Raw genomic sequence first — 7,933 nt, 5'->3', positions numbered from 1 at the left:
ACAACAACAACAAAGATTGACTTGTGAACTAAAGGAATTCACATATTTGTAGATAGGCGGGCTGAGGCTCAGACAAGGAAGTACATTTGCTCCAGGACACACAGCTTTCAAGTGGTAGAGCTGAGGTTCCAACTCCAGGCAAGACAGGAATTGAGTATGATTAGGATGAAGAGAGGAGGGTTGCTTCTAAAGCTCCCCAGAGTTCACAATTTTTTTGGGGGGGGGAATGAAGTTGATGCTAATATTCTTGGCAAAGTTGAATTTTCATTTCCAGGTCACATCAGTGGGAGAGGATAAAATTTCCCTGCTAGAGGAAATAAATGCATCCCATTCACACCCTTGGCAACCTGCCCCAAAGTATAATTACCACTCAATACAGAAAATAGGAAGGAAGCAAAAGCTGGTGGGGCACGAAGAAGTGGCAACAAATTAGTGTTCTTTTAGAGCAAAATATCAGCAAGCCAACTCTTCGAATTGGAAGGCTGCTCTCCCCAAGAAGAGGTCTGTCTCACTCCACTTTCAGACCGTTCTGTGTCAAATTAGGGTGAGGCAAATGAAGCATTTCCCTCTAATTACATTTTTTCTTTTAAGACTCCACGACCCAGCAGCAGTTCTAAATAGTGAGATGCCACTCCCCCCATACTCTTCTTCACAGGCTCCCTCTTTCCATATTTCTTTTCCCTACCAGAAATTTGAGCGGGTTTGTGGGTCCCTGATGTGTCACCACCTGGAAGGTTGTCAGTATTCACAGAACACTTAACAATGTGGAAATATTTACTGAACACTTACTTGTACAGGATGCAGGTGCTCAACAGGCATGCTCTGGTGGCCTAGTGGGTACGGAGTTGCACTATTAACCTACGGGAGGCATCTCTTTGGTGGTTCAACTCCAACAATGGCTCCTTGGGAGAAAGATGGTTGATTTTCTCCAGTGAGATTTACGGCCTCTGTAAACCCCCTGGAGGGTCAGTTATGAGACTTGCCAAAAATAAGAGAGGGAGTGAGCAGAGTGCTAGATGCTTTGTGGGGAACAAAGAACATTGACCCAAGAAATTGCAGCCTCCTTGCTCAGATTAGGAAATGATGTGGAGTGGCACCCAAATGTGGTCTTAAATAACATTGAATCACATGCCGAGAATTTTTTTTCCTTTTCCAATTTTATTCCAATCTATCCAAGGCCAATATATCTCCAGCACTTCCTCACTGCTTGCTAAAATCTTTTGCCAGGCAACAGATTTGAGCGTGCATTTAATGACACATTTCGTTTTCATGGGAAGGACAATCATAGTTATCTTCTGGCAAGAGTGGTTTTCCATTTAAGACAGCAATTTAACGCTTCTTCTAAAAGAAATACATTGATGTTAAGAAAGAAAAGATGTGATCACTTGGACAAAAAGCATGTCAACCAAATAATAATTACAGATGGTGTTACCTGACACAGAGATAAGCAACTATCTGGAATTTGAAAGAACCTTCTAGAAGCAACACATGGCCCTGGTGTCATGAATTCACAAGTGACCACACAATACCCCTGTCCCACCTATTTCCAGAATACCCTAGAGAGTAGAGGACTTTCCTTTTGGCCCAGGACCAATTGGTAAAGATTTTGCTTGGAATAGAAGCAGCAATTAACAGCCTTCTATTGTTTTCCACGGGGACTGTCTCCCTTCCTCCCACCACAACCCCTGGGAAAAAAAGTAACACAAACAAAAACACTCAGACTAAGTTAATACTGGGTGAGCTAGATGTTGTTTTGCAACTAAGATCTTAAGATATTTTCAGGAACACTGATAAGAAAACAGAGAAGGCTCTGTGTCACTTAGTCTTCAGCCAAGGGAGCGAGGAGCGATGGCTTACAATCACCGATGAAAGGGAGCGATTCCCAGCACCAGGTCTTATGTTAACCCTGAACACCATGGTTCTTCTAACCCTTCCAGTTAGAAGTGCACCTTTTATGTGGACTGAGCCCAGTCACAGGTATCAGAAGAAAGGTCTGGTGATCTACTTCTAAAAAATCAACTTTATGATTTTAAAAACCACATAGAGCTTATCTGCATTGATACTACAAAGGCATTTGACTGTGTGGATCAAACAATGGCTAAGATTGAGAAGAATGGATACTTCAGAACACCTAATTGTGCTTATGTGAAATCTACACCTAGATTAAGAAGCTGCTGTCCGAACAGAGCAAAGGAACACTGCATGGTGTAAAATCAGGAAGGGTGCATGTCAGGGATGTATCCTTTCTCCATATCTATTCTATCTGTTTGCTAAGCAAATAATATGTGAAGCTGAACTGTATAAAGAGGAATGTGGCATCAAGATCAGAGGAAAGCTCACCAATAACCTGCATTATGCAGATGACACAACCTTGCTTACTGAAAGTGAGGTAGATTTGAAATGCTTGCCTTTGGTATGGATTACATCTCAACATCAAGAAAGCAAAGGTACCATGTGGCCAACAGACAATATCATAATAGATGAAGAAAGGATTGAAGCTGTCAATGATTTCACCTTGCCTGGATCAACAATTAATACCATTGGCACCAGTAGTCTGGGGGTCAGGGACCGCTCCACAATTCTCAAGAGCAATGATGTCAACATGAAGACTAAGGTGTACCTGATTCAGGCCACGGTCTTTTCAATCACCTGTTACATATCTGAGAGCTTGACAATGAATGAGGATAACAGAAGAGCTGATGCTTTTGAGTTTGGTTCTGGAGAAGAATGCTTAGTATCCCATGAACTGCCAAAAGAACAAACATAGTCTTTGAAACAGTGCAGCCAAAGTGTGCCATGGAGGCAAAGATGCTGAAGCTCCAGCTCTCATACTTTGGACATGTTGCTAAGGGAAGCTATTCCTTGGAAATGGACATCATGCTTGAAAAGATGGGCGTCAGCAAAAGAGTGGAAGATCACCAACAAAACAGATTGACATAGTGACTAGAGCAATGGACTTAAGAATGTCAGAGATGATAAGGATAGCACAGGATAGGACAGGGTTCAGATCTCTTTTTTTAAAATTTTTTTTTATTTTTTTTTTTGGATTTTAATTTTTAATATTTTAAAAATAGTTCTTACTTATTTTCTATGAAACGTGTTTGGAACTCAAAAATTCTGCAGCATTTTTTGATCACTGGAAAGTATTTTGTCAGTTTGGTTGGTTTTTATTGTTGTTGTGTTTGTTGTTTAGGGTTCAGATCTCTTGTTCACAGTCACATATGAGTCATGCTTGACTTGATGTCACTTAACAACAACAACCTAGCAACACAGAGCATATTGCAAACCTTATGGAGCATATAGTTTTTCTGATAGACTGAATCAATATGAAAGCAACTTGGCATGTGTAAAATGTCAGTAGTATAATTATCAGTAGTAGCAATAGCATCAATAGCATCAGGACCAGTCTAACCTTCTTGGGGCAGGGAGCTTGGGGTAAGTGGATGGGTAATAAGAATCACCATCATGCTCATCTAGATGATAACGTAATTATGATAAAAACAAAAGGGGGGAAATATGGAAAGCCAATACTAAATATTTGTAATAAACTGAATGATATTAAAAAAAGAAAAAAAAAAAAAAGAATCACCATCAATCAGCACAGAGCCGATTCCCACCAGGTGGAGGTTAGACACATTTCCACTTTGCAATCTTTTTAGCAATTCTGACATCAGTTATTCTTCCTATGGTACTTTCTACTCCTCAGCTAGATTCAGCAGTTCATTGCCATGGTCATACTAAACTCACAGGCCATCTTTAGAGTTACAAACAAAACAAGGTATGCTTTGCAATCAAAACCCATAAACTAAACTCAAAACCTAGATCAGGAAGCCATGGAGGCAAAGCTTCCCCTCTTCAATGCAGGGCAACTTGCTCCTCTTGGGTGCACCTGCTTCCTCTCAGCCCTGCCATCTGTCACCAATGACTCTACCACTAGGCTTCTTCCAGGATTACTGCCCCATCTTTGCCACTGAACTCCTTTCCAGGCCTGTCACCATCTTCAGTGTGTCAGCCGTTGATCAGCACTGCAAGTCTTCTAGGAATTTCTTTGCCTTCTCTCTCTCTCTGCTTCTTTCTTCAGTTTCCTCCTTTGCCAGCTTCTTCAGAGTGCCTTTATGGGGCTGGCTACTGAAATGTACAAATTCCTTGTCAATTTCAAGGCAGGGCACTCCCACCAGGGCTATGAACTGACCACTCCTCTCAGTAGGTCACTGACACTTTATTTGCATAGAAGGTTACAACTCACCTCTATTGTATGTAATCTATCAATCAATCCCAGCAAAGTTCATGCCAATCACTGGATAAGGCAGGGTACAAGTTAGGGGCAGGCAAAAAAGTATCAAGCCATTTTAGTTTCTGAGGAAATGCTTGTAATCTGGACAAAAGTAACAAAGTCTCTGGGCTAAAAACCTAGGACAAAGGTAACGATACCTTAGGGCTTGTCATTGCTGTCAGGTGCCACTAAATCACGTATGACTCATAGGGACCCTCTGGACAGTAGATCTGAACCCTGCCCGATCTGGTCTGCTGCACTTGAGCACACTGTTGCAGTCACTGTGCCAATTTGTCTGGTTGAAGGTCTTCACCTCCTTTGCTGATCCTCCCCTTTTCCGAGCATGATACCATTTTCCAAAGACCGGTCCCTCCTAACAACAGGCCCCAAATGTGTGTGAGACAAAGTTCCACCGTTTTCCTCTCTAGGGAGCACACACTGACTGCACCCACTCCAAGACATATGTGTTTGTTCTCTTGGCAATCCGTGGAATATTTAGGCTCTTCTTCAAACACCACATCTCAAATTGATTATTCTTTGATGATCTTCATTCACTGTCCAACTCTCAGATGCAGAGCAGGTAACTGAAAGCTTGAATTAGGCACATCTTAGTCTTTAAACGGATACCTTTGCTTTTCAACATTTGAAGAAGTCCCTGATTGCAGGCTTTCCCAATATAACAGGTCTTTTAATTTCTGGGCTGCTGGTACCCAGGGCTGCTGATTGTGGATCTAAGTAATATGAAATCATTGACAACTTCTATCTTTCTCCATCTGTCAAAATGTTGCCTATTGGCTGGAGATGAGGATTTCTGTTTTCTGGATGTTGAGACCTCAGGGCTTAGAGGAAGAAAATTTTTCTCAAAGAAACAAGGCTGAGAGCCCACATAAAATAATTCATTTCACTGTAATATTTGATTCAAAATATACCTAACATTAAACCAAAAACATGTGGCTAAAAGTATGTCAAAATTAAAACAAGTTTATCTTTCTGGACTTGAAGTATATTGATTGGGGAAATTCTCAGTAAGATTGTCAAAGTGATGTTTTGTTCTTGTTTTTTATTGGTTTTGTTCTTGGATGTGTTCTCCTGCTCTCCTAGCACCCTGGGTACATTTTACAGTCTAACCACTGGTTGCTAAGAAAAGATCAAAGGGAAGGCTGGTGACCTGTCCCAGCCCAGGCACTGCCACTGAGCCCAGCTATCAGCTGGTCAGAAGGAAGCTCAGAATGTCTACGTGTCAGGATCCATCCTGCCAAATGTCCATCAGCCCTTTACTCAGTCAGAGATATGGTGGAGGAGGTCAGGGACCTGCCTCGTCTTCCCACTGCCACCTGGGTTCTCAGGTGAGCAGTGACGATAGTGCCCTTTATGGGACCCAGCACTGAGCAATGGAGAGATCAGGAAACACATAATGTGGAAAAGGGCCCAAGATTAGGGATTATAAAAGTTCATCACTGGGTGTCAGATCATACAATAGGAATGAGGCCCCAGGCCACACCTTGTGAGACACTTGTCTTTTTACACACAGGGAAAAAGCCTTCAGGATGACCAGTGCCCTCGGGAGGAAGTGACCAGTGTATGTATAGGATTCAACAGTGAATGGGCTATATAGCACATATGGTTGTTAGATGCAAGGCTCATGCCAAGCACACGGCAGGGTATAGGCTAGGACCAGGCAAAAAATGTCAAACCATCTTTTTCCCCAGGAAATGTTAGTCAAACTGTGCAGTGGTAACAAATTCTGGGCTAGAAACTTGGGGCAAAAGTTAACACCACCTCAGGGCTTATGGTAAAGTCATGTGGAGTCCAGTGTGACTCAGAGACCCTACGAACAAAAGATCTGACCCTTTTCTATCCAGTACCATCCTCATAATCTCTGACTTACCCAAGCTCATTGCTGCAGTCACTGTGTCATTCCACCTGGTTGAGGGCTTTCCTTTCGCCATCAGTCTACCTTTCCAATCATGATGCTCTTCTCCAAGGAATAGCCTCTCCTAGCAACACGTCCAAAGTATGTGAGATGGAAGCTTCACTATCTTTGCCTCTAAGGTGCGGTCTGGCTGCACCTTCTTCAAGACATAGCTATTTGTTCTTTTGATAGTCCATGGAATATTCAGTACTTTTCTCCAACATCCCAGTTCAAAGGCATCATCAATTATTCTTCTGTCATCCTTATTCACTGTCCAGCTCTCTCAGATGCAAAGCAAGTGATTGAAAAGACTATGGCCTGAGTGCGCCTTCAGCTCCCGCTGCAGCTCAGATCCTCGGCCTGACAGGGAGGGGCAGATCTTGATTCTCACCACGGCCATCACTCAATTCCAGTTATTTAAGCTTTGCCCTTGCCTAGCAACAGTATTCTCATTCCTAAAGAGATTAATATGCAGATCTGGCGGAGGAGGGAAATTAAGTGGCGACCAAATACCTCTGCCAACTACAGTTGACTAGTCATCAGTTCCCAAGCAGACAGATGCTGAAAAGCAGGTTTCTTGGGGTAAAGATACACTCACAAAGTAAAGAATGCTGGAGAGAATGCAAATGTGTCACCACCACAGAATGCTATGGAACAGCTGGAATATTTTGTTAAGGACATGACGCCACACATAAGGAAAATTCAGAAAACTGTTCTTAAGAAGAGAGAACCACTAAACCTTGGCATCCCAGATGGTAGCACAGGGTTTTCTAGTAGATTAACAGCTACACAAGATACATCTTTCATTCATCAATCTCCTGGATGTGGTGACTAAATACCTGGCAAAAAAAAAAAAATACCCACGCATGGGAGGAAGAAGAAGATGCGGCCTGGCTAGCAGAAGTTCGGAGGCAGCAGGAAATAGATAGAAGAGAGCAGCAGAACAAAGAAGGGGATGGGGAGAGAAACGCAAGGGCTAATGAAGAAAGAACAAAACGAAACTGGTGTGAAATTTTCAGGACAAATGTTACCTGTTCTTCAGACATCCTAACATCAGTAGGAGAGCTCCGAGCTCCACAATCCGAGCAATATTTGTATGGATTTAAAGAGTGTGATTAGAATACAAATATACTGCTTGACTTTAATGCATTCATCAAGTCATCCGGGGCATCAGAATCCTCCAAAAGTACTTTGAAGTGTTGGTGGTTGAGGTTTTAAGAAAAAGGACACATTCGTCCACCAGAGGCCTGCACACTAGCATTGCTGCCACCGCTATGTCTCTAGTGATCCCAGAGAGGTGCCTGCACATTTTGCAAGTATTCAACACGAATATCGACGGGCAGGGAAAACCAGCATTTGCCATGACTGCCATTAAGGGCGTAGGGCAAAGATCCACTCATGTGCTGTTGAGGAAAGCAGACCTCAACCTCACCAAGAGGGCAGGAGAGCTCACTAAGGAGGAAGTGGAGCATGTGATCACCATTACGCAGACTCCACACCAGGACAAGATTCCAGACTGGTTCTGGAACTGACAAAAAGATGTAAAGGATGGGAAATACAGGCAAGTTCTGGCCAATGACCTGGAAAACAAGCTCCATGAAGACCTGGAGCAACTGAAGAAGATCTGTGCCCACCAAACGCTACACCACTTCTGGGGTCTTCAAGTTTGAGGCCAGCACACCAAGGCCACTGGCCACTGGGGCTGGACTGTGAGTGTGACCAAGAAGAAGTAAGTCTATAGGCCTTGT

At 42.9% G+C, this 7,933-nt stretch overlaps 1 pseudogene; it reads left to right on the top strand.

Annotated features, from left to right (window-relative positions):
- The first annotated feature begins 5,563 nt into the window (after positions 1–5,563).
- Positions 5,564–7,236, top strand: LOC102843351 (annotated as a pseudogene).
- The last annotated feature ends 697 nt before the right edge of the window (positions 7,237–7,933 follow it).

This window comes from Elephantulus edwardii, unplaced genomic scaffold (assembly GCF_000299155.1).
Source record: "Elephantulus edwardii isolate Elephantulus edwardi_28Jun2011 unplaced genomic scaffold, EleEdw1.0 scaffold00028, whole genome shotgun sequence".
In the NCBI taxonomy this organism is placed as follows: Eukaryota; Metazoa; Chordata; class Mammalia; order Macroscelidea; family Macroscelididae; genus Elephantulus; species Elephantulus edwardii.
This window is presented reverse-complemented; position numbering and strand designations above follow the sequence as displayed.